This window comes from Erinaceus europaeus, chromosome 15 (genome assembly GCF_950295315.1).
Source record: "Erinaceus europaeus chromosome 15, mEriEur2.1, whole genome shotgun sequence".
Taxonomy (NCBI): Eukaryota; Metazoa; Chordata; class Mammalia; order Eulipotyphla; family Erinaceidae; genus Erinaceus; species Erinaceus europaeus.
In genome coordinates this window covers 37,950,227-37,978,123 of record NC_080176.1, presented here as the reverse complement: position 1 = coordinate 37,978,123, position 27,897 = coordinate 37,950,227, and the positions used below count along the sequence as shown (strand labels likewise).

General features: G+C 42.5%; 1 protein-coding gene across 2 annotated transcripts in view; it reads left to right on the top strand.

Moving 5' to 3' along the window:
* Positions 1-13,087: 13,087 nt before the first annotated feature.
* Positions 13,088-27,897, top strand: part of OSBPL1A (oxysterol binding protein like 1A) — a 251,514-nt gene continuing 236,704 nt past the window's right edge. Inside the window, exon 1 of one of the 2 annotated variants that reach the window (XM_060173612.1) lies at positions 13,088-13,202. The gene's annotated coding sequence lies outside the window, so the exon portion shown is untranslated. Of the gene's footprint in view, positions 13,203-27,388; positions 27,557-27,897 lie in introns of those variants that run through there. The other variant, XM_060173611.1, reaches the window with a different exon arrangement.

Genomic DNA, 27,897 nt, shown 5'->3' with positions numbered 1-27,897 from the left:
GCTAAAGCTGCAGCTGTCAAGAAGTAGCACTTACTTTTGTTAGCTCAGAGAGAGGTTTTGGTCAGTCATTATTTGCACAGTGTACATGCTGCTATCAATACTCAGACAGTATTACAGAGTAGTCTTTGTTTTCACCATAATCCAGTGACCTAATCTCATCATGGTGTGCCACGAGATTGTTATGTTCAACAAAAGAACATCATGAGTTAGATGTGAATGGTAGACCAGTCCCCAGCAGCAGAGATGAGGTTTTTTTTTTAAGTTTTATTTATAAAAAGGAAACATTGACAAGAACCATAGGACAAGAGGGGTACAACTCCACACAATTCCCACCACCAGAGCTCCATATCCCATCCCCTCCCCTGATAGCTTTCCTATTCTTTAACCTTTGGGAGTATGGACCCAGGGTCATTATGGGGTGCAGAAGGTGGAAGGTCTGGCTCCTGTAATTGCTTCCGCACTGAACATGGGCGTTGACAGGTTGATCCATACTCCCCGCCTGTCTCTCTCTTTCCCTAGTGGAGCGGGGCTCTGGAGAAGTGGGGCTCCAGGACATATTGGTGGGGTCGTCTGCCCAGGGAAGTCCGGATGACACCATGGACCAAGGACCTGGATGTTAGAGCAGAAACTATCAAATACTTAGAGGAAAACATTGGTGGAACACTTTCCCACCTAAACCTCAAGGACATCTTTGATGATACAAACACAATTGCAAGGAAGACTAAAACAAAAACAAATCAATGGGACTACATCAAATTAAAAAACTTCTGCACAGCCAAAGAAACTATCACACAAAGAGACCCCCTCACAGAATGGGAGAAGATCTTTACATGCCATACATCAGACAAGAGACTGATAATCAAAATATACAAAGAGCTCAGCAAACTTAGCAACAAAAAAACAAATGACCCCATCCAAAATTGGGAAGAGGATATGAACAGAACATTCACTTCAGAGGAGATCCAAAAGGCAAACAAACATAAAAAAATTGCTCCAGGTCACTGCTTGTCAGAGAAATGGAAATAAAGACAACACTGAGATACCACCTCACACCTGTGAGAATGGCATACATACATCAAAAAGGACAGCAGCAGAGAAGAGTTGTTTTCTCCCCAACTTTCCCTCTTCATAGTGTTAGTGCACTTTTTTGTTGTTGTTGTTGTTAATGCACTTCTAACAGTTACTTAGTATATTTATTTTTGTACTGAGAGGAGAGACACAGCAGAGCATCATTCCACATTTATGATGTTCTGTTTGCTTTGGTCTTTTTTTCCTACTGTGCTTTGCAATTCAACCTAGGACCTCACACATCCAAGGCATGTTCTCAGTTCTGTTGCTTTGCCACTTCCTCACCTCAACTCCACAGCTTAAGCATTTTTTAAAATTTCTTTATTGAGGGAGTAATGGTTTACAGTTAATAGCAAAACGTAATAGTTTGTACATGTGTAACATTTCTGTTATGTTTTCCACATAACAGTTCAACCCCTACTAGGTCCTCCTTTGCCATCATGTTCCAGGACCTGAACCCTCTTCCCCACCCCACCCCAGAGTCTTTTACTTTGGTGCAATATACCAACTCCAGTCCAAGTTCTGCTTAGTGATTTCCCTTCTGATCTTGTTTTTCAAATTCTGTCTATGAGTGAGATCTTAAGCACCTTTAATGTGTGTGATCTGCTTTAATTCATTTTACTTTCTTTCCTTCTCATGGAATTTTTTGTTTTCCTCCAGGGTTATAGCTAGGGCTCAGTGCCTACATTTCAAATAGGACAGAGAGAAATTGAGAGGGGAAGGGGAGAGATAGAGAGAGAGAGAGACAGACACCTACAGACCTGCTTCACCGCTTGTGAGGCAACCCCTCTGCAGGTGGGGAGCCAGGGGTTCAAACCCTGATCTTTTCACGGGTCCTCACACTTCATATTATGTGCACTTAGCTGGATGTGCTGTGCCACCCACCGCCTGGCCCAGGAATATTCTTTGAGAAAGAGAGAGAAGCAATATGTGTATGTGTGTGTAGTATTATGTTATTTATTGGTGTGTGTGTGTGTGTGTCTTATGAGGATGTAGTATTATGTTATTATTTATTGTTATGTCTCCAACATCAAAAGCCATAGGTGGTAAGTGGAGAGACTGCCTAAATCAGATTTATTAAGCAGATTAAGGATTAAGGAGAACACCCAGAGGGAGGAAGTCCATGAAGGGAAGTGGAGAGGTACCCCAGCATGGTTGATGGTACAGCCATTTTGAATCCACTCTGCAGTTGACATACCATCTAATCTGAAAGGGAAGGAAAATACTAACCCTGAAATCAGTGGCTTTTTGACCTTTAACTGAAGGGTCACTTGAGACTGTGAAATGTTAAATTTTGATTCTCTCTCTACACATGGATGTGGAAAATAATTCTTGTCAATTGTTCCTGACAATTTGGATTGTTTGTTCCTTCAGGAAATAGAGCCAGAAAGAAAAAAACAAAAACATAAGTGTTGTTTTCGCCGGGCTGGCTTCACGACAGATGACCAGAAACTCATGGCTGAGCTGAGAACGCAGTTTAATCTTTAGTCACGAGCGGACAAACAACCTAATCACCACACAATGTGCTCCTCCATCTTTCTCCTCTGGCAGCAGAGTCAGGAACTCAGGAAGTACATAGGGCAGGGGGCAGGGAGAAGGGAGAAGTGCGAAAGTAGCAAGGGCTAAACCAAATATCCCGGAGGTGGGGGGAGTGAGACCAAACCAGTGTAACAGAAAAGACCATGTAAATAGACCACAATGTCAAGCAACGTAAAAGAAGCAGAACTAGATCCCAGAAGCAGAACTAGAAGCATACCAACACATAAGATTTGTCAGTAACCATCATAAACTAGTGATCATTAAAAAAAAATGTCTTTTAGAGATTTTTTTTTAAGTTTTTTCCCCAAAGATCTACATATTTGCTTAGTTGTCTGTGTTTACTGAGAAGTCATAACACTGTGATGCCATTGGACCCAGGGCTGCAGGCATTGGGGAATGTGCTCTGTTGCTGAACAACCTCCCTGATACTCACCCTTGTTTTATTTAATATTCAGGTGAGTTTTTTGTTTTTTTTTATTGTTGTTACTTGTTTGTTTACAAAATTGAGCATTGTATTTTTTTATTATCTTTTGTTGTTCATTTGGTAGAGATAGTCAGAAATCAGGAGGGAAGGGGAGATAGAGAGGGAGCGTGACAGAGACACCTGCAGTCCTTCACCAGTCAAAGCTTTCCCCCTACAGGTGGGGACTGGAGACTTGAACCTGAGTCCTTGTGCATTGTAACATGTGCATTCAACCGGTGTGTCTCCACCCGGCCCAGCATTTCATTTTCAAATCATTTTATTTAAGAGTTAATGGTTTTTTGTATAGTTGTTAGCACATGGGTGCAGTATCTCATTTCCCCATGATAGGTGTTTGCAATATAGTCTCACCCACAACCCAGTTCCTTTCCCACCATCTTGCACTAGGACATCAATACCTCCTTCATTCCTTCCTTTCTCCTCCTTCCCCAAAGTCCATTGCTTTGAGAACCAGAGCAGCACTCATAAATCACACTCAGGACTTTATGTTTAAAATTCCAACATTCTATTTATTGAACCACCTCCCAGGTCAAAATAATTATACAGTGAAATATTATTAGTGAAAAGTTAAACAATAATCTTTAAAATGTTCATTTAACAAATTTTCCAAAGATAACAAGAATTTGTTTCTAAGAAATAATAGCTGTGATTTATCTGCATGCTTACTCTGCACATTTTGCTATTATTATTTGTTTTGAGTGCCTGCTGACACTTTTTCTTTAAAAACTACCAAAAAATTATTAGTTTTAATTCAGTATCATGTATTATGTTTCTGTCTTCTGTTATGTACATGATGACATTGTTCAATTCATTTTTATGTTATTGGATAAAGACAGAGATAAATTGAGAGAGAAGGGAGAGATAGAGAAGAAAGAGACAGACACCTGCAGACCTGTTTCACTGCCTGTGAAGCGACTCCCCTGCAGGTGGGGAGCCAGGGGCTTGAACTGGGATCCTAACCAGTGCTTGCACTTTGCTCCACTGTTCAATTCATTTCTTTGAAGGCTGGAAAGCTATAATGGAATAAGCATAATCATTTATTTCAGTAAGGTCTACTTTCAGCTCTATGTAGCTAAGTTAGCCTACCAAGTTTATGCTAAGAATTTCTGAAATCCTTAGCCTTAGACAGGCACTATTTAGAATCATCTTGTGAGGTCAGTATATATACAGTTAAGCAGAAATCAGGATATAGTTTCTTCCTGTACTTTGGAAAGACTTCAGAGCCAGGGTTCTTAGGACACAAACTTTGTCAATGACTTGTGGCTTAATGTCTCTGTGTCTCAGTCTCCTTTTCTAAAGGAGGGAGGGCAAAATAACAGCACTTATAGAATAATTATGAAAATTTAATCTGTGCCTGATTCAGAGTAAACACTCAGTACATTTTATCTTTATTACAGGATACATTAAAATAGGTTGCTATTATGTTACAGTTTACTTATTTATTATACATGTGTGATACTTCATTGGGGGGCTAGTGGTTTGCAGTACAGTTGTTGACACATAGGTACAAGCCCATGATAGGTGTCAAGGTGTCTGGAAGACACTGGTTCTCTCAACATAGGTCCCCTCCCCCATCATACACCAGTATGTAGCAGGGGCCCCCAATGTCCCTTATTCCCATTCCTTTCCCCCACCCCCAGAGACTTTTGCTTTGGTGCAATATACCACACCCAGTCCAAGTTTCACTTTATGTTTTCCCTTATTGTTTATTTTCCTTTATTAAAAAAATTAAATAATTTTATTTATTTCCTTTGGTTGCCCTTGTTTTTTATTGTTATAATTATTATTGTTGTTGTTATTGATGTTGTCATTGTTGGATAGGACAGAGAGAAATCGAGAGAGGAGGAGAGGCAGAGGGGGAGAGAAACACAGATACCTGCAGACCTGCTTCACTGCCTGTGAAGCGACTCCCCTGCAGGTGGGGTTGCCTGGGCTTGAACCGGGATCGTTATGCTGGTCCTTGTGCTTTGTGCCACCTGTGCTACTGCCCAACTCCCTTTTTGAATTTTTTTATTATCTTTATTTTATTTATTGGATAGAGACAGTCAGAAATCTAGAGGGAAGGGAATATAGAGGGAGAGATAGAGAGACAGCTCTGCTTCAACACTTATAAAGCTTTCCCCCTGCAGGTAGGAACTGGGGCCTCAAACGTGAATCCTTCTGCATTGTCACATGTGCACTCAACCAGGTGCACCACCACCCGGCTCCCTTATTGTTTCTTTTTCTTAAGTGCCACCCATGAGTGAGATCATTCAATAATGTTACATTTTATTATAGAGTTTACAGAGTTGTACATTTGATGAACGCTTATAATAAATATCACAATGTTCCATACACCAAATGGTATGAAGTTTCACTATCCACTTAGTCAATATTTCTTTTTCTGCGTCCTCTGTGGAAGTTTCACAATGCTTTCTGGAGACACAAATGACAGTAGGATGAGTTGCTTATCATTGAGAAACACCTGAAAACTCAGCAGCAGATGTGTATGGGAACAAAACTAGACTTCTTATCTACTTTTACAAAATGCATGTGTGACATCAATGTTGTGGGGCTGAGCTTCACTGACCGGAGACAGACGACCCGAGACTCATGGTTAAGCTGTACGCAGTATCTCTTTATTCATGCAGGACGCAGCACAATCTCAGCTGAGCTAGACTAAACTAAACTAATATACTTGCCAAGTAGGGTGTAAACAGGATGTGATGTAGAGAGGGTGGAGAGAAAAGTGACTGGTGAAAATCAGGGTGTGACAAGGAGAGGGGGCGGAGCAAAAAGACATCATGAAACAGTGGGGATTGAGAGTCAGGCGGTGGCGCAGTGGGTTAAGCGCACGTGGCGCAAAGCGCAGGGACCAGCTTAAGGATACCAGTTAGAGTCCCCGGCTCCCCACCTGCAGGGGAGTCGCTTCACAGGCGGTGAAGCAGGTCTGCAGGTGTCTATCTTTCTCTCCCCTCTCTCTCTGTCTTCCCCTCCTCTCTCCATTTCTCTCTGTCCTATCCAACAACAAAGCAACGTCAACAATGGCAATAATAACCGCAGTGAGGCTGCAACAACTAGGGCAACAAAAAGGGGGAAAAATGGCCTCCAGGAGCGGTGGATTCATGGTGCAGGCACCGAGCCCAGCAATAAACCTGGAGGAAAAAAAAAAAAAAAGAAACAGTGGGGATTAAACCAATGCCAGGCAGGCATGTTTGTGCTTAGTTATGTAAATAAAATAGTGTTAAGCAGGGGGGATTAAACCAAATGAAACAGAAGAGGTTTTTAGAAGTAGAATTAGAAGCATACCAACACAATGTGTCCAGTTTCTCATCTCCTGTGACCTACTTGGTCTTGGAAAATGGTTTCGCACACTTCTCTGTAGCTCTGAGAGCCATAATCGTTGCACAATGCCAAGTAAATCTCTTTATCAATGGCTTACTTAAGTACCCATGCTCTCTCCTTACCACTGCTTCAGTTTTACTACTAGCCAGTACTTATTTCTAAGTATACCAATACACTTGTGGACATTTGGGCTTTAACATGATTGAAAGGGAAATGGTGATAGGGAGAGAGAGACACCTACAACACTGCTTCACCTCTTGTAAAAATTCCTCTCCCCCAACAGTTGGGGACCCTGTGGCTTAAACCTGGGTCCTTGCACACAGTAACGTGTGCTCAACCAGGTGTACCATAGCCTGGTCCCAATTACATTTTTTTTGCCTCCAGGGTTATTGCTGGGGCTCAGTGCCTGCACCATGAATCCACTGCTCCTGGAGGCTATTTTTTCCCCTTTTGTTGGCCTTGTTGTTTTATCATTGTTGTGGTTATTATTATTGTTGTTATTGATATCGTTGTTGTTGGATACAACAAAGAGAAATGGAAAGTGGAGGGAAGACAGAGAGGGGGAGAAAAAGATAGACACCTGCATACCTGCTTCACCGCCTGTGAAGCAACCCTGTGCAGGTGAAGAGCCAAAGGCTCCAACTGGGATCCTTACACCAGTCCTTGTGCTTTGTACCATGTGCACTTAACCCACTGCAATACCGCCTGGCCCCCTTACAATAGTTTTTTAAAAGGAAATGATAGTATTATTGAAATGTATCTATGATGTTGTATCCTTGGGAATGAATATAAGTGGGAATGACCTCCAACAGATAAAGGAAGAACAAAACAACTGTGAAAGAGAGTAACTTGACTCAGATCACTTCATGTCTGACCTATGTGCGTGAAGTCTAGAGTTATCTTGCCTTACCACTGCTAGAATCAAGTTAGTGAAAAGAATGGGATCTTTATTGGTATAGAATGTGTGGTCTTGAAACTTTCAGGGTGAGAATTTAACATTGAATTTTACCTACAGTGGTCCCTGCTACTCCTTTTGCTAGAACAAATTAACATAGTGATGGAAGAGTACATTGGTAACTGAACTGGAATTCATGTGAGCTAGTCAACACGTGTCAGGGTTTTGAGAGGAAACAAATGGCGCCATCAAAGGATTTAACTAAAGAGAGACTAAGGGAAGGATGATTGACACAAAATGGGCATGTAGACTTAACTGTGGGAAGTTATTATGGCACCCAGGAAGAAGTTATTATGGCTACAGAAGAAGGGCAAACGCTAGAAAAAGAATGGCACCCAGGGTTGGAGTGGAGAGAGATTATCAATCATGTATCTAAGCCAGGTAAGTCCCAGCACCACAAGGCCCAGGGGAAGCTCTGGTGCTGTGGTGTCTCCTTTTTCTAGCTCCCTCTCCTCACTCTCAAACTTTATCTGAATAGAAAAAAATAACCAAGGGATGCTGAAATTGCCTATGTGTGAGGCCCTGCCTTCTCCAAAAGAAGGAGGAGGAGGAGATGGAGAAGAAGGAGGAGAAGGAGAGGGAGAAGGAGGAGAGGGAGAAGGAGGAGAGGGAGAAGGAGATGGAAAAGGAGAAGGAGATGGAGATGGTGAAGGAGTAGGAGGAGACAGAGAAGGAGATGGAGAAAGAGAAGGAGGAGAAGGAGATAGAGAAGCAGAGGGAGATGGAGAAAGAGAAGGAGGAGAAAGAGAAGGAAGAGAGAAAGAAAAATACACCCAGTATCAGACACCAAAAACTGAAGCCACAGAACAGGAACTGCCTAAAGGAAATTGCGGCTTAAAAATTATATGAAGCCACTGTCAGGGATTCTTGGAAAATGACCAGAGGTAAGGATGTGATAGCTACCACAACCTCTCTCTTTCTTTCTGTTCGCACTTTTGTGTAGATTCCCCTGACTCTCCAAGCACAATCCAACTGGCAGCCAGAGGGTAAGGGAGCCCCACGGGTCCATCCTTGGAGGTCAGGCTCCTGGGACACAAAGGAGTGCAGAGAAGGGCCAAAAAATAGACTGAGAGGACAAATCAGAGTCCAGAACAGAAATCAAACTGGAGGTTAAAGTCAAGAAAGCAAAAGCCATTGATCAGAGTTACATCACTACATCCAGGTCCCTCCATGAGTCCTCCAGTACAACTCTTCTTCCTTGGTCTCCTGTAGATTTGAGTGCTGACAGTGGTGACAACACTATATCACAGTGGAGGGGGCTTGGGTCTCTGGATAGTTCTTTGGAGCAAAGCCTCTATCCTGACTACAACACACTGTAATATGAAGTAATTGAGAATCAGTGTTATCTATCTCGGATGTTGATGGCATGGATCCACAAACAACCCCCCCCACACACACACAGTGAATTTTGCTTATTCTGTCTCACCTGCTTAACATGAAATTTCCCCCAACCACTTCTCCACTCATATCTTGATGATATAAGTCATTAATTCAGATCTTAATGACTAGGGGGCCAGGTGGTAGTGCAGCAGGTTAAGCGCACATGGTGTGCACAAGGACCTGTGTAAAGATCCTGGTTTGAGCCCCCAGCTCCCCACCTGCTGGGGGGTTGCTTCACAGGCACTGAAGCAGGTCTGCAAGTGTCTACCTTTCTTTCCCCCTCTTTGTCTTCCCCTCTCAACTTCTCTCTGCCATATCTGACAACAACAGTAGCAATGAAAACAATAACAATAAATACAAGGGCAACAAAAAGTAAGAGGGAAGGCCTCCAGGAGCTGTGGATTCGTAGTGCAGGCACTGAGCCCCAGTGATAACACTGGAGGCAAAAAAAAAAAAAAAAAAGCAAATCTTAATGACTTAACTTTAAGAGCCATCTTTCCTATAAATCATTCATTGTCAGTTCTGACTGGAATGGAAAAACAAAACAAAACTGCTGCTTATTCCGTCTCCATCTGAACATTCCTTATGGCTCATGTTTTTTTTCTGTTTCTCAATACACCTGCTGGTCTACAAATCGTACATCATATTCTTTGTGCTACTAGGTTATTAAGGTCTTAAAGGCAAGGCTTATTATTAGATTGATTTTTTATCACCCTCAGACAGAACCTTGTATACATTCAGCTTATATACTCAGCTTTATATGTATTAACTCAGCTAAATATGTGTTTAGAAAGCATATACATATTTACTAAGTAATGAATAAATACAGTAATCAACGATGAATGACAAATTCTCTTCTCTAGTAATTCTCTGCTCTAAATTTCATTACTCCAATTTTATTTCTATCAGTATTTCTATACAGTAATGTCAGGGATCTTTGTAACCTTTTAATAACCCCAAATTTTTACCCCAGATATTTTTGTGGCATCTCTCAGATTTATTCCGTTGAAGGTACATATTTCCCACTCTGTGATGTTGCTTTCCAAATTGCCCCCCCACACCCCAGCCAGGGTCTTTCTTACTTATAATATTCTACTGGTCCTGGTAGGTTGTTTTTTAATCTTTTTTAATAGCTGGAGGAAGGGTAACAGAGAAGGAGAAAGAAAGAAGGGGAGGAAGGAAGGATGAAAAGAAGGAAGTGAGGGAGAGAGGAAGGAAAGGAGAGACACTGGGGAGGCTTCCCACATGCTCCCATGTGTGGTCAGGGTCTGCAATCCTGGTTCTCACCCATGATAAAGTGTGTGCTATACCAGTAAGCAATCTCCCAGCCCTTTCCTGGGGTTTCTTATCTAAAACTTTGGCTAAGTGTAAATACTACTGTTTTTTAAAATCATTGTATTGAGGAGTTAATGGTTTACAGTAAGGTTGTTGACATATAGGTATAATTTCTCATTTTCCTATAATAAAAATTACTGCTACTCTAAGTATAAATATTTTCTTTAGCCTAAGAATTAAGTGTTTTTCATTTATAAAATGATCAAGCCCTGACACTGGGCTTAAACTGTTCAAAGTTCTCTAAAAATATGTCTGTATATATAGCTTTTTAAACATCTAAGTCAACTACAACTTTAGGCCACATAGAACAAAACCATTTGGCCCTGTCAGTATCTAGAATATGGAGATTTTTCAGACACCACTAAAGGGCACAAAGCTCCTACATCCACATTAGATGGCACATCATCTGACAGAGTTACAGTCACTAGATGCAGGCTAGGGTTGAGGGTACTGGGTACAGGTGTACATGTCTCCATAGGAAAGGGGCAATCACGTGACATAAAGCAATGAGGTGCTCATTGGTCCTCAGTGACTGGAATAAACCTGGAATCCTAGTTGTAGTGCCTGAAGAAGGCATCATTAATCCTCTAATTGACTAGACTTAGACCAAATCAGCTTGACAATCTAACCGAATGGCCCAAAGAAGACAGATCCCATAAAAACTAATTCTGATTGGGTTCAGCAAATGACACTCAATTCTTAAACAACTGGTAGAAAGTCTAAGGGCATCAGATAAAGAGAGGACTACAAAAGGAGGAAAAGGGCAACAAGAGACTCGCTCACTTAATAATGGTCTTTTTGGTCAATATTACACCATGCCATCATCTGGAGCCCTAGTCAGAGAATCCTCAGATTCCCACACAAATATGATGGGTCTAGACCTTTACTGGACCCCTCTCTGCACCACCACTGGTCACTTCCATCAGGAGCATCATCATAAGTCCTCTTATGGAGCTTTCCAGGACCTTGCCCTCACCATAAAGCAGTTCTGGTAGGGCCTGCCCCAATCTCCAAAGAGAGGCTGGACATCCTGGCCTGCCACTCATGAAGGACTGGTCCTGAAATGAGTGCAGCCTGCAATGTTCCCAGCTGTGACCATGAATCGTGAGATCAGACCAACAGGGACTCAGATTATACAGGCTCTTGTGCTAAATATAAATATATATGGGCCCTTAGTTTGGTGAATGGATATAGTTAATTCTATTCATAGATTTTTTTTTTTCAAGAATGGGAGCTACTCTTTGCCCAAATCCAACTTCCTAGCCCTTTTCTCTACTCTGACACCATTTTCTCAGACAATATTTTTATCCAACTTTATGTTAGCTATCAAACTCAAGCAAAAACTACCATAGTCATAGACCCCTAGAAACATGCCTAAACTGGACTTCCTAACTTCCTCCCACCCTAAGATCCCTAATCTATTTGCTCTGTCCCTACTTTTTGGTTCATTAACCATTTTGTCTCACTTTATTTTTCCACCTTCCAGACACCAAGTTTCAGACGCTATCATGATTAAGTCCTGAATTCTCTGGGCAGACAATCTCACCAGTGTGTCCTGGAACCTCGCCTCTCCAGAGCCCTGCCCCACTAGGGAAAGACAGAAACAGCCTGGCGGTATGGATCAATCTGCCAGTGTCCAGCAGAGAAGCAATCACAGAAGCCAGAACTCCTACCTTCTGCACCCCCAAAATAATCATGACACACTCCCAGTGGGGGAGAAGTGATAGAGGGAAGAGGATAGAGAGCTCTGAACTCTAACTCCATCAGGACATGGAGAGAGAAGAGGAAAAGAGGGACATTTGGATGTAGTAATAAGGTTATGTGTAGCTTGGAAAGCAAAAGAAGATGGGACCTTAAAAAAAAGCAATTATTCGCCCCCCCTTTTTGTTGACCTTGTTGCTTTTTTATTGTTGTTGTTATTGATGTCATCATTGTTGGATAGGACAGAGAGAAATGGAGAGAAGAGGGGAAGACAGAGCGGGGGAAAGAAAGACACCTGCAGACCTGCTTTTGCCACATGCACTTAACCCACTGCACTTCTTCTTCTAGCGTTTGCCCTTCTTCCGTAGCCAGTCAACAGCATCAGGTTGAGCCTGATGTAAAGTTTCAAGACCTCCTTTGAATCTGGAGAGGTGGCAGTCGTTGACTATGTGGGTCATAGTCTGTCTGTAGCCGCAGGGGCAGTTCGGGTCGTCTCTGGCTCCCCAGCGATGGAACATAGCGGCGCACCGGCCATGGCCTGTTTGATAGTGATTGAGGAGGGCCCAATCATAACGTGCTAGGTCAAAGCCGGGTTGACGCTTGCAGGGGTCTGTGATGAGGTGTTTGTTCTTTACCTCAGCTGACTGCCAACTCTGTTTCCAAGAGACTGGAACAGAGAAGTTCAGTGTAGGCATAGGGGACCAGATTGGGTGACGAGATGTCAAGCGTTGGACAGTGTGGGCGAAGATATCCGCGTATATTGGCAGGTCCGGTCGAGCGTAGATGTGGGAAATGAACTTAGATGATGCCGCATCCCAACGAATATCTGGCGGGGCGATGTTGCTAAGAACTGGCAGCCATGGAGCCGGGGTGGAACGGATGGTTCCAGAAATTATCCTCATGGAGGAATATAATTTGGAATCGACCAAGTGGACATGGGGGCTACGGAACCATACTGGGGCACAGTACCCACTGCACTACAACCCACACACACCCCTTCAAAAACCAATTCTATACAAATATAGACAAATAGTTGTAGAAATAATAGTTAACCTATATTGGCAACCTTAGGAAAACTGCTGTAACTCACAATAAAGGGATTAGGTATTCAGAACTCTGGTGGTGAGAACGGTATGGAATTATGCCCCTGTTGACAGGTAATTTTGTAAATCAGTATTAAATCACGAATAAAATGTTTAAAATACTGCTATTTTTAAATGTTTTATCCTAGTTCTCACAGATACTAGTATAGTATTTTTAAAGTTTTTAAATTATTTTTTATTTCATAGACAGGGAAATTGAGAGGTGAATGGGAAATGTAGAAGGAAAGAGAAACACCTGCAGCTCTACTTCTCTGCAGGTGGGAACAGGGGACTTGAACCCAGGTCACTGTGCTGGATAACATGAGCACTCAACCAGGTATACCACCACCTGACTCTACACTTTTACATCTTCAGTTAAATCTGTTGTGTTCCCCTCACCTAGTCTAGGCTAGTGGAGCAAGGATTAATACCCTGTGGAAAGAGAAGATACCAATCTAGGCTTTTTTTGAAACAACTCTGTTTTTATTATTTATTTATTTATTGGGTAAAGACAGCCAGAAATCAAGAAGGAAGGGGGTGATACAGAAGGGAGAGAGACAGAGAGACACCTGCCACACTGCTTCACCAATCACAAAGCTTTCCCCTTGCATGTGGAGACCAGGAGTTCAAACCTGGATTCCTGAGCATTACATGTGCACCCAACCAGGCTTGCCACCACCTGACCCCCTAATCTATCCTTTATAAGGCCTTCAGAGTCCCCTTTCAGGTGTCAGGATAGCTAGTCGTTTCTTAATAGTTTTCATTATATACTTGCCTCCTAGATTAGCTTATATATCTCATGAATCCAAGAATTAGTGTATAAGTCGATAACTTTTTTCCCCTACATTCTTTCCCCCCCACTACCCATAGCTTTTTTTCTCTCTCCAATCTGTTAGCTGAGAAAAAAACTAGCTACCAGCAGAGGGCAGTAGAGAAGTCAGAGATAAGATACAGAATAAAAGATCCATAGGTGATGAGTCCTAGAGAAAGTTGATCCAATGAAGTGTACACTTTGTTATGCTGAAGGATTCAAGTTCTGGATCCAGCACTACCTGCTAGCACATTGAACAAGGGACGCTTCATAAGTGGTAGGGCAGTGCTATGGTGGTGTTTCCATTCTCTTTTTCTTTCTCTGTCTCTCTCTGTCATCTCTCTCTCCCTCTCTCCCTGCTTCTCTCTGTCCAAAAGGAATCTGCCAGGAATGATAGAATCGTGGAGGAAACTTTTTTTTTTTTTTTAAAGTAACGTCTGGGGGGTTAGGTGGTAGCACAGCTGGTTAAGCGCATTTGGCGCAAAGCGCAAGGACTGGTGTAAGGATCCCGGTTCGAGCCCCCGGCTCCCCACCTGCAGGAGGGTCTCTTCACAGACAGTGAAGCAAGTCTGCAGGTGTCTGTCTTTCTCTCACCCTTTCTGTCTTCCCCTCCTCTCTCCATTTCTCTCTGTCCTATCCAACAACAATGACATCGATAACAATAATAATAGTAACCACAGTGAAAAAACAACAACGGCAACAGAAGGGAAAAAATAGCCTCCAGCAGCAATGGATTTGTGGTGTAGGCACCGAGCCCCGGCAATAACTCTGGAGGCCAAAAAAAAAAAAATTAAAGTCCATAGAAAGTTGGTATTCTATTACTATAGTATCAACTAAGATGTTTCTACACATCTTGTTTTCTTAATTCTGGATGTTGAACTTTTAAGAGAGAGAATTACAAACCAAGTATGAGAATGCCTTCACCAGCTGGAATATGAAACAGCTGGAATGAAAACCTAGGAAGGGAAACTTGGGCCTCGTGTTGACATACCCAGTACAGCACACACATCATCATGCAGACGGTCCTGATTTCAAGGCCTCGTCTACACCTGCGGTGGAGAGGCTGTCACAAGGGGTGGAGCAGTGCTGAGAGTGTCTCTCTTTTTCTCTCCCTCTCTGCCTACTTAATTTCTTTCTGTATCTGCTTAAAAAAAAAAAAGTCACCAGGAGCAATGGATTTGTTGTGTAAACAAACACAAAACACACAGCCCCAGTGGCAATAAGGAAGAAAAGAACTATGTGACTAAATAAATAAATAAATAAATAAATAAATATAAATCAAGGCAATGTTGTTTTCGCCGGGTTATGTTGTTTTCAACGGGCTGGCTTCACGGGCGGGTAACAGACGACCAGGGTCTCATGGTTGAGCTGTAGGCAGTATCTCTTTATTCATGCAGGACGCAGCACAATCTAAGACGAGCTAAGCTAAACTCAAGGTACCCTAAAACTCACAATGCTGTCTTTATATATACTTGCCAAGTAGGGTGGAAACAGGATGTGACATAGAGAGGGTGGAGAGAAAAGTGACTGGTGAAAATCAGAGTGTGACAAGGAGAGGGCAGAGCAGGCAAGAATCCTATCACTGAACCACCAATGCCCTGGAGTGCTTTATGTAAATGTAAAAGTGATTTATGTAAATAGACCAAAGCTTTGAATGGGATTAAATCTATCCCTATATAGGCATATGGTTAAGCAGAAGCCAGGGGGAGCTGGCATACTATCCAACAAGGCAGTACATGCTATACTTGTCAGTAAGTTTTTAGATGAGCAGCCTATGAGAGGGGACTTCACTCAACATATTCTGTTGAGTTTCTGTTGAAAACTGACAGGTGAGAGGTGTGTGGAGCCAGCATTTGCCTCCATCTGAGGGTCTTCTAACAGAAATGATTTGAGGGAGTGGGAGTTTGAATTTGACTGTGAAGCAGTAATCTACCAATCTAGGAGGCTTTCTACCTCTGACTGGAGAAATATCTCTTCAGAATGTGACTGAGCAAAAAAGATGAGATTGTATCATTTGCAACAAAATGGATGGAACTGGAAGTAATTGTGCTAAATGAAATGACTGAAGAGGTGAAAGACAGCTACTGGTTGGTTTTGCTCATCTGTGAACTACAGATGACTAAAATAAATGGACTCTCAGAAGAAGAAAGGTAGCAAAACCATCTCTTGGACTTGTGAGAACTATGGCAGCCGGGGAGGGAGAGATACAGAAGCTTGGTAGACAGTGTTGTGACACACTGCCACTGTGCATGGGTGTGAAGGCACACACCTGAAACCCTATACTTGTGTGACACCTTGTCAAATCACTAGTAAAAATATAAAAATTTGAATGGAGTCTTCTTTGAGATTGGGGCTCTTTCTCAATTACTTCTGACAACTTTTCCAAGTCTAAGAGTCTATGGTTTGAGTTATATACCCAACTCACCTGTCAAACCCTCTCACTTGAGCTATGTGACTTCAGTGATTGAACTAATATCACTTACGTTAATTCACAGAGGGTAGGGCATTTTGGACTGGCTGTAGGAAATGTTGACAGGTGACTCAGGAATAGACGATGGACATTAGATGGGTTCTAGAAAAGAGGTGTGTTTTTGAAGATTTAGAATAGCAAAGAATAGTGGAAATCTTGGAGGAAAATGTGGTTATTGAAAAGAAAGGCAGGGTGGCCTACTAGAGACTAGAATTATGAGACAATAGGAAGAAGGCTAATCTTTTCTGAGTTCATGAAATAGAGCAGCACTAAGGTATCAAGAGCAGTAAGTAAATGGTCACATGCTCCTCTGAAATGTTGACGTTACAGCTATGATCAGCAGGTGGTGATCTCTCAACAGGAACCCTCCCCCTGCTCCCTTTTTCAGTGTTTCACTTGAGGCTCTCATCCTCTTTCTCCTTCTTTCTTTCCTCAACACCATCTGTGTTACTCTCCTTCTTGGCTTCTGTTTTCTCTCTGTCTTCACTTCCCTCTAATGCCTCTCTGTATTTACCCTGACTGAAAACAGGAGTGAGAAGGCTTTATCGTCAAGTTGGCCCCATCTCTTGCTCAGGTGCAATACACTACAATCAGTCCAAGTTTCACTTTGTGTTTTCCCTTTCTGATCTGGCTTCTTAAACTTGACCTGTGAGAGCATCTGGATTTTCTGCTCTCCCTGCTGTGCTACCTTCCCAAGACCATCTGGTATTTGTCCTTTTCTTTTTGGCCCATCTCGATTAACATATCATTAAACTTTTGAAAGAATGGCCTGGGAAAGGGAAATTAAACATTCTGTTTTTTTCCTCTATGGTAATGACTCCACATCAGGAGTGAGTGTGTGTGTGTGTGTGTGTGTGTGTGTGTGTGTGTGTGTGTTTATGTATGTATAAAGCTGCCTGCCCTATAGAAGGTAGTATTGTGTGGTTGTGCCCTGCTCTATATTTGAAAAAAGCACTATCATTTTTCTCTCTCTCTCTCCCTTTTTCTCATGTGTAGAAAAACAAGTGAGTGGGGTAAAGTAAAAATAATTGGGAAAAAAACTATTAAATCCTCCTACTTCATTTTTGGAAATGCCCTGGTCCAGCTCTTGCTAAGCCAGATTTTTAGCCATTTTCCCTACTACAATGCAATGCCTTTTCTTTTTGTTTAAGTTACACGGTGTCTGTGATAGTTGCTTTCAACTGAAACATTCTACAGAACAGATGGCCTTTATAAACTTTTGTGTGAAGACTAATCAACAAAACTAATCATTTTCTTGAAGAAAATCTGCATACTATAGACAGCTATATGCCATATTTTTGTCAAGAAAGATATAGGGATATAACTAAGCTTAGATTAAAATGTAACTTTATATCTGAAAATATTCCAACTCACTTATCTCAGTTATCAAGTACTATTTGAATTTTTTTGGCAAGTTCATGTAAATTAGATTTCTGGATTCCACATATGAGTGAAACCATCTGCTAATTCTTTTTATCTCTTTACTTATTTAGCTAAGCATAATCACTCCCAGTTTCATCCACTTTGTCCCAAAGGACACAATATCATCTTTTTAGATCGCAGGGTAGTATTCCATGGGATTTATGTCCCATAACTTCTTTAGTCAGTCATCTGTCAATGGGCATTTAGGCTGCTTCATTTCAGGACCAGTCTCCCTCAAGTGGCAGAGTATGTTGACTCAGGCTCCCTGGTGGGGAGTTTCTATTGTTGTTCTATATTGAAGGAAAGGTCCTGCGGAGGCCCACAGAGGGCCTTATGATGTTGTTTCTGATGGAGATGACCAGTGATGGTAGAGAGAGGGATGTTTTAGAGGTCTAGACCCATCATATCTATGTGGGAATTTCAGAATTCCCTGACTAGGGCCCCGGATGATGGCATGGCCCTGTAATGACTGAAGGGGCCATCATTAAAGTGTAGGGGTCTTTTGCCCTTGTCCAGCTTTTGTAGTCCTTACTTTATCTGATAGGGTTAGAATTAGAGTGATTGAGGGAAGTGAAGTAGGAAGTAGGTAAGGAGGGTATCTAAGTCTAATTAGAAAATATCTGATAAAGTACTTTATGATGTCTTTTTTTTTTTTTTTTGCCTCCAGGGTTATTGCAGACTGGGTGCCTGCACCATGAATCCAAGGCTCCTGGAGGCTTTTTTTTTTCCCCTTTTGTTGCCCTTGTTGTGGTTATTGTTATTATTGTTGATGTCATTTGTTGTTGGATAGAACAAGAGAGAAATGGAGAGAGGGGGAGAGAAAGATAGACACCTGCAGATCTGCTTCTCTGCCTGTGAAGCGACTTCCCTGCAGGTGGGGAGCCAGGGCCTCGAACCAGGATCCTTATGCAGGTCCTTGCTCTTTGTGCCACCTGTGCTTAACCAGCTGCGTTACCGCCCGACCCCCTATGGTGTCTTTTTTAAACCTTTCTACTTACATGCTGTACTTTTTGAGTCACTATAGACCACTACACACTTTTACTTTAATTTCCTGCTGACTTTTAGATCTCTTTGTTGCTCCTTTTCTAGTTGGCTCCATTGTGACTGCTGTTTTTTTTTTCCCTTTTATTGAGGGGATTAATGGTTTACAGTCAACAGTAAAATACAGTAGTTTGTACATAGATAACATTTCTCAGCTTTCCACATAATAATTCAAGCCCCTCTAGGTCCTCCTCTGCCATCATGTTCCAGGACTTGAACCTTCCTTACCACTCCCAGCCCCAGAATCTTTTCACTTTGGTGCAATACATCAAATCCAGTCTAAGTTCTGCTTTGTGTTTTCTTATTTTCCAGGTACTCTCTCTCTCTCTTTCTCTCTTTGTTAGTTTTTTAATAATGATAGACAAGATTATGGGATTAGAGGGGCACAATTCACACAGCTCCCACCACCAGTGTGCCTATTCTCTCTACTGGAAGCTCCTTGATTCTTTACACCTCTGGGGGTATGGACCAAAGATCTTTATGGGGCACAGAAGGTTGGCTATCTGGCTTCTGTAATTGTTTCTCTGCTGGACATGGGTATTGACAGGTCGATTTGTGAGGTAGGGGCTCTGGGAAGGTGGAGTTTCAGAATGTATTGGTTAGGTTGTCTGCCCTGGGAAGGCCGGTTGGTGTCATGGTAGTATTTTTCAACTTCTGTCTATGAGTGAGATCAACACTTATTCATCCTTCTCTTTCTGATTTAGCTCACTTAACATGATTTCTTAAAGCTCCATCCAAGATGAAATGAAAAAGGCGAATTCATCATTTTTAATGGCTGAATTGTATCCCATTGTGTATATAGACCACAACTTGCTCAGCCATTCATCTGTTGTTGGATACCTGACTTGCTTCCAGGTTTTGACTATTACAAATTGTGCTGCTATGAACATAGGTGTACACAAATAGTTTTGGGTGAATATGTTTAGTTTTTTAGGATATGGCCCCAGGAGAGGAATTGTGGGATTATAGGGAAGGTCCACTTCTAGCCTTTTGAGAGTTCTCCAGACTGCTCTCCACAGGAGTTGCACCAATTGACATTCCCACCAGCAGTGTAGGAGGGTTCCTTTGTCCCCATACTCTCCAGCATTTGTTGCTGCTGTCTTTTCTGATGTATGATATTCTCACAGGAGTGAAGTGATACCTTATCCTTGTCCTTATTTGGATTTCTCTGACAATCAATGACTTGGAATACTTTTTCATATTTTTTGTTGGCCTTTTGGATCTCTTCTGTGGTGAACATTCTGCTCATCTCCTCTCCCCATTTTTGGATGGGGCATTTGTTTTCTTGTTGCTGAATTTGATGAGCTCTTCATATATTTTAGCTTCTTAACTGACGAATGGCATGTAAAGATCTTCTCCCATTCTGTAAGGGATCTCTTTGTTTCGGTGGTGGGTTTCTTTTGCTACTTGTTAATATGGGCCTATATTGCTGTAAACTTCCCTTTTAGGACAGCTTTTGCTGCATTCCACAGGTTCTGGTAGTTGGTCTCTTAGTTTTCATTGCTACCCAAGTAATTTTTTAGTTCTCTTTTGATTTCTTCAGGACCCAGGTATAGTCAGAAGTATATTGTTCAACCTCCATAGTTTGGGTGTATTTCTTTTCTTCTTTTTATGGCTCATTTCTAACCTCATAGTCTCATGGTAAGAAAGGATATGTTTTATTATTTTAATATTCACATATTTATTAAGGCTGTCTTTTCGTTCCAATACATGGTTTATCCTTGAGGGATGTTCCATGGGCACTTGAAAACAATGTATACTCTTGTGGGAGGAGAGGATGAAAGGTTCTGTATATATCTGTTTGGTTCAACACATCTATGACTTCACTTAAGGAAATCATTTCCATGTTGATTTTTTGTCATGATGATCTGTCTCTTGTTGTGAGTGAAGTGTTGAGGCCTCCAACTAATACATGCTGCTGTTGATCTCTCCCTTAAGGTCAATAAGTAATATATATATATTTGGGTGTACACATATTGGGATCATATATATTTATGATGACTATATCTTCCTATTGGACTGATCCTCTGACTCATATGTAGTGTTCACGTCTGTCTCTTTTCACTTTCTTTGTCTGAAAGTTTAATTTATCTAATATTAGAATAGCTGTTCCTATCCATTTGCTTGCATTATAGGCTTGGAATACCTTTTTCCACCCTGACACCCTGAGCTTCTGTTTGTCTTTTTTTACTGAATGCATCTTTCCTAGACACAGAGTAGATGGGCCTTGCTTTTTAATCCATTCAGCCACCCTGAATCTTTTGACTGCAGAATTTAAACTATTCATATTTAGAGTGATTACTGACAAAAATGGTTTGCTCATAGCTATCCTGGCTTTTGTCTCAAGGTGGTTTTATGTTCTTGTTGACTCTTTTCATGTTTATTTCTGTTGTTTTATGTGGATGGTGGTATTCTTTCTTTCTTAAAGATTTTACTTATTTATTAATGAAGAATGATAGGTGGAGAGAGAGAATAAGAATCAGACATCACTCTGGTATATGTGCTGCTGGGGATTGAACTTGGGATTTCATGCTTCAGAGTCCAATGTTTTATCCACTGCACCATCTCCTGGACCACTGTGAATGGTTTTCTATACTGGTTTTTCCTATTGTGTATATGCTTCCTCTTTGTCTTTGTGCTATATTTACAATATCTAAAGGAGTCTTTTTTTAAGTTGGCCTTGGTTCACAAACTTTGAACTGTGTTTTGTTGAACTATTTTTCTCTCCCCTTTCCTGTGTCTGTTTTCCCCTGTTGTTGTTGTTGTTTTCTTGGTTCTAATCTAATACTGATAAGCTCATTTAAAATTGGAATTCTTATGCTTCTTTTCATGTGGGACTCTAAGCAATTCTTGAAAGGCAGGTTCGGTAGTGGCAACTTAGTTCAGTTTCTGAATGTTTGAACAGAACTTCATTTCTTCTTCATATCTGAAAGATAATTTAGCAGGATACAGAATTTGTGGGTGGCAATTCTTATCTTTTAATACTTTGAATATGCCATTCCTCTCCCACCTTGCCTCTAGGCTTTATGATGAGAAATATGATGAAAACCTGATGGTTGTGCATCTGTATGTGACATTCTTTCTCTCTCTCTCTCCCTCTCTCTCTCTCCCTTTCTCTCTCTCTCTTTCTTTCTCTCTTCCTTTCTCTGGCAGCCTGCAATAATTTGTTCTTATCCCTTGTTTTGGATAGTTTAACAATGATGTGCCATTTTGGATTCAAGAATTCAGGTGTGCCTTCTTGAAATTCTATATTTTGAACATTACTCAAGTATGGAAAATATTCTGCTAAAATTTCTTTGAATATGTTCTCTACTCCTCTCTCCCTCTCTTCTTCCTCAGAGATCCTAATAACTCTGATTATTCATCTTTCTGATGGAGTTTTCTGTTTTGTAGAGAAGTGTTTCCTTTTGCCTAACCCTTTTTTCTCCAAGAGTTCTAAATTCACAGAGTGTGGTGGTTGTGTCTTCTGGTGTTGATATTCTTTCCTCCAACTGATTAGGTCTACTTCCAAGGCCACTTACCTCAACCTGAACTGCATTCAGAGTGTCTTTTAGGCCCTAAAGTTCTGCTGGGAGGTTATTTTTTGATGTTGTTTGTTTGTTTTCTGTACTTTGTAATTTTTTGGTAAGATGATCACTGAGTTCTTGAATCTTAAATTTAGTTTCTTGAATTGCTTTTATAATAGTTTTTAGAACTCTGTCATTTATTCTAGTTCTGTGCCTGTCTGGTCATTTGGAGTCTGCTATTGCTGTCTGTGTATTTCTCAGTTTCCTCATTTAGTGTTGTTGTGCCAGCAGGAGGTGCTGTGGCTAAGGTGTTTGATTTTTTTGTTTATATACCTTGGTAGGGGAGGGGAGATTTTATCCTGAGTAGCCAGGCCAATCTGTGTCCTTGATGTCATAGGGTCTTCCTGCTGCTTTTCTAGCCTCTGTGTGGCAACAGCAATGGAAACTTAAGAAGTCACAGTTGTAAATTTTTTAATTTATAGGTGATTATTTTCTATTTAACAGTTTTTTTTTTTTCTGCTTAAACTTGGACCTGGAAGTGGTGTGCCTAGCAGCCAGGCTCCCAGTCTGGTGCCAGCCATCCCTGAGCACAGATTTTAGTCTTGGGAATCACTCCCTCACCCCCTTTACATCCACAAGCCACACATGACTATACCCACCTGTGGCTTCACTGCCTTTATTTTTTCTTTCTTTCTTTTCTTCCTCTCCCTCCTCCTCCTCCTCCTTTTTAAAAAAGTTGTTGCTTTAACTCAGATTCCAAAGTGGTGTGCCTCAGCGGCCATGCTCCCAGTCTGGTGCCAGCAAGCCATCCCTGGTAAGGCCTTTTAGTTCTGGGAATGTCTCTCTCCTTCCTTTTCTGTCCAGGAGCCACATGTGTCTGTACTCACCGTGGCTTGGTGAGTTTCTGAAGAAATTCTGGTCAGATTTTGCTGAATGTTCAGGTGATTCTCATTCCTAGTTGACCAGGGAGAGTAAAGCTTGGCTGCTCCTCCTTAGCCAGCCTCCAGAAGTCTCTGGGTCAACATGTAAAGTAACTGTAACACACAAAGGACAAAACACTGGATTTGGAGTGCTGGATGGGGGCTGGGGAAAGGGGGAGTCTAGGGGCTGAGTCCAGGGTCTCAGACATGCAAGGCTGTGCTTTACCATCGAATTACAACTCTGCCTCTCAGTTTTTGAGACAGCCCTCTCCCATGACCTCATAGCATTCATGGCCTGTAGGTAATAACTATGAAGTACTTAACGTGTAGGTGTAGGGAATGGTTAATTTCCCCAACTCAACATTTATCTAGATTTGCTTGATGACACCTGACCTACTTTTCAACATTCCAGGCAGTAATTACCCAAAGTCTTTCCCAAAGTTTCAGTCCATAAAATCCTCCTTCATAGGGTTTAATTAGCTTGCCATATGATCCTGTAGCACTTCAAAGTTACGCTGGCACTGAAGGAGAGTTCTGAAAACATGCAACTCTGAATGCTTATTCCGGGATGCTTCAGGCTTAAACCAAAGCTGAATGGACACAGTGCCGGGTACTCTTATCTGAAGGAACTGCTTGGAGGGCTGGGGGTTGAGAGGGAACAGTAGGAAAGACTCAAGGACTCCTCCAATTTCTGAAGTAAAGACACATTCTAAGAAAATTCAGCCTGTCCAAGGCAGTGGCCAATTCCCAAGAAGTGCACTGTGCTCTATTGCTACCTAGTTAACCTTTCTTTCGATTCAGGCACAGCCAAGGTTTGTTTACCACCCAATCCCCTTTCCACCCACCTAGAGCTCCTGTTTCTATTTCTGCTTACATATGCTGTCGCAGATCGGGAGGACAAAACTCCTTTCACCAGCTGTATCTGGAAAGTTAAAAGAAAAATAACTGTCTGCTCATAAGCTCAGAAAAGTATGTGGAGATAATAATATTTTCAGAGGTTTTACTGCTTCCGCCAACTATTTCGCCAAGTACAATATGGAATGAGTGGGGGCAATGTAGTCATTGCTTTGCTGTTCTAGAACTGCACCTGTTTTGTAGGACAGATGTGGAAAATAACTTCAAAAGTCATTTATCATTTTGGCTCTGAAGATAATTCAGTGTCCTTAAATAAGACCTGAAGGCCCAGGAGGTGGCTCACCTGATAGTGTCGACTATGTCAATATGCAAGAGGGCCTGGGCCTGGGTCTGAGCCCTGGCTACCACGGGGCCCTGAGGGAGGGAGATGCACAAGTGGTAGAGTGGGACTGTGCTGTTTGGTCTTCTATTTTACTATCTCTTCCTTTCTATCTCTCACTATCTAAAACGAAAAAGGGAAAAAAAAAAAAAAGACCACTAGGATTGGGAGTGGTAGAGTTGTGCAGACACTGAGCCCCAGTGATAAGACTGGTGGTGAAAGAAAACAAAAAGGCCATGAGGTTTGTCCTTTGTCAGGCAAATAAAACTTAGTTACTACATATTTGGCAGTTGAAGTAATGTGCTAGTTTGGTTTAATTTATTGGATAGAGAAAGAACGTGAGAGGGAAGAGGGAGATAGATGGAGTGGGGCGGTAGCAGCAGGTTAAGCGCACATGTTGCAGAGCACAAGGACAGGCATAAGGATCTCTGTTCAAGCTCCCGGGCTCCCCACCTGAAGGGGAGTCACTTCACAAGCAGTGAAGCAGGTCTGCAAGATGTATTTCTTTCCTTTCTTTCTTTCTTTCTTTCTTTCTTTCTTTCTTTCTTTCTTTCTTTCTTTCAACCAGAGCACTGCTCAGCTCTGGTTTATGGTAGGGCAGGGGATTAAACCTGGAACTTTGGAGCTTCAGGCATGGGAGTCTGTTTGCATAACCATTATGCTATCTACCCCTGCCCACAAGGTGTATTTCTCTCCCCCTCTCTGTCTTCCCTTCCTCTCTCTTTATCTCTCTGTCCTATCCAACAACGACAACAACAATAATAACTTCAACAATAATAAAAAAGGGCAACAAAAGGGAATAAATAAATAAATAGTTACAAGAAAGGGAGGGGGTTTGGGTGGTAGCACAGTGGGTTAATGTGTCACAAAGCTGCAAGAACAGGCCTAAGAATCCTGGTTTGAGCCCCCACCAGAGAGGTTGCTTCACAGGCAGTGAAGCAGGTCTCCAGGTATCTATCTTTCACTCCCCCCTCTGGTTTCCCTTCCTCTCTCCATTTCTCTCTGTCCTATCCAACAATAACGACATCAATAACAACAATAATAACCACAACGATAAAACAAGGGCAGCAAAAAGGGAAAAATGGCCTCCAAGAGTGGTTTCGTGGTGCAGGCTACAAACCCCAGCAATAACCCTGGAGGCAAAAAAAAAAAACAAGACAGAGAGACATCTACATCACTGTTTCGGGGTCTCTGGCGGGGTGATCTCCAGGGAAAGGTAACGGACCAGTTCTTTCTAGAGTAAAGACACCAGGGAGACTGCAGCGTGCACAGAACTCGTTTATTAGCAGGTGAACATGAGTTAAATAGAAAACCAAACAAAGGGAATTATTGAAATATGTCAGAAATTACAGGTTTCTTAAAGATCAGCTTGCCCTTATGGTAGTGGGCTGGTATGACAGGAATTGATGAGATACAAGACAGTTATTCTCCACGACGCAAGCAACTTAATTATCCAAAGGTATTTGAGAGAAGCTTAGGGGTTAAACCAGTAGGGTGAGACAGAGAGAAGATGGATATCAAAAGGCCATATAGTTTGGAATTTCTCTTGTCTGAGGTCTGAGGTGTATGATGGAATGTGTGATAAGGTGTGTTCTTCTGTGATCAGAAGGTGAATTTAGTAAGTGAATCTTAAAGTAGGCAGCCATATGGCCTGCAGTTAATGGGGAGAAATATTGGGATTTCTGTGGGCCTGAGAGTCAAGAAGGAAAGAACTAAGTCTGAGTTTACCGCCTTTTGCTCACCTCGGTTGAGAGAGACTCACCAAGAGGGTATCTTCTCAGACCTCCATCCAAGGATGGGGGTAGTTCTCCCTAAGCTCTATCAAGCTTACACATAGTCCCAACATCACTGCTTCACCACTTTTGAGCTTTCCCCACTACAAGTGGGAACCGGGGGCTTGAACCCAGACCTTTGCCCATTGCAACGTGTGCATTCGTTCCAGTGCACCACTGCCTAGCTCCCTCAATATGTTTTTAGATGTCAGTTGCCTGAAAGAAAAATCACCTTTAAAGTTGCCAAGAGGTGGCCTGGCAGTTGAATGGGCACCTTCCATACATAAGACCCAGAGTTTGATTCTTTGTACCCCGTGAGAGCTACTAGGAGACAAGTCTATTGATAGGGGAGTGGTGTTTTGTGCTTAGTAATCATGTTTCTATCCGCTTCTCCCAAAATACAAAAGGACTGGATCACCACCATCATGCTCCATCCAGCAGTGGAGCACACAGGTGTTCTTTAGCACCATTTAAAGAAAGCACATGGGGCCGGGTGATAGCACAGCAGGTTCAGCGCACATGTTGAGAAGTACAAGGATCAGCATAAGGATCCTCGGGCTCCCCACCTGCAGGGGAGTCGCTTCACAGGCATTGAAGCCGGTGTCTATCTTTCTCTCCCCCTCTCTGTCTTCCCCTCCTCTCTAGATTTGTCTCTGTCCTATCCAACAACAATAGCAATGACAACAACAATAATAACGACAACAAGGGTAACAACAAGGGCAACCAAAAATGGGAAAAATTGCTTCCAGGAGCAGTGGATTCGTAGAGCAGGTACTGAGGCCCAGCAATAACCCTGGAGGCAAAAAAAAAAAAAAAAAAGGAGTTGTAATTATATTAGAACACAAACTGTCACATCGAGTGAGTCTGATGAATTGGACTCTTATAAGGTTGAGGACGTGAAGGAAATTTTTGTTAATCCTTTTCTTTTTAAACATGCCTCACTCACCTGTAGTTTATAACCATGTGAAAAGAAAAGGAAAAAAGATGTAGTTGATTTACACTGACAACTATGTTCCCAGAAGTCAAGTCGCAATCAAAGAAGGAAAATAGTCTGGACATCCGGGTGAACTTATATTGCTCAATAACAAATTCTGAAGCATTTATCCGTTATTTATATATGCTTGCTTTGGGTGGGCTCCTCCCACTTCCATATCATCAGAGGTGGATGCTTTTTTGATGAAGGAGGAGCAGAATCTCCGTTCCAAGCAATGACAGGAGAGAAGCTTGCAACTGGCCTGGAGGTTAGGCCACGACGTTAGTGCGAGTTGGCCTGGGCTGGGGGCGGGGCTTGTAGGGGCGGGGCCAGGGCGCGCAGGTCACGTGCTGCTCAGGCCCTGCTCAAAGACTTGGGGCGCGTGCTCTTGCAAGACCCGGCCTGTCCGCGGGGGTGGGGGCCAGTCCGAGGGGTGGGAGACCCTGTCCGCGGGGCCAGTGGTTCCTCGGACTGCAAGTCCTCGGGAAGTGCGAGCTGGAGTGGGCAGCGGCCCAGGCCCGGGGAGCTGGGGGGCCTCGTAGGTCAGTGTCTCGGGGCAGCAGTCCACGCCTGGAGTCCAAGGGTGGTCTTCATGCGAGCGGGATCCCCCTGTCCGGGGAGGTTTGTCTGGTCTGGAGGCTGTGGTCGTGTTGGAGTTGGGGGAACCTCCCTGGGCGGCCGGGCGGCGTGGTGGGGGGCTCCGGGCCCCGCGGCTGACCCAGGACCTCTCTGCGCGGCGCTTCCAGGAAGGGAGCAGCGGAAAGGAGCGAGGTAGTGACATTGGCTGCTTTTAGACGACATGCTGCGAGCCGCAGGCATGCACTTCTAAAGGCCGGAATCTGCAGCGTGCAGTTTGAGTTTTCTAGGGACTTAGCGAGGATTT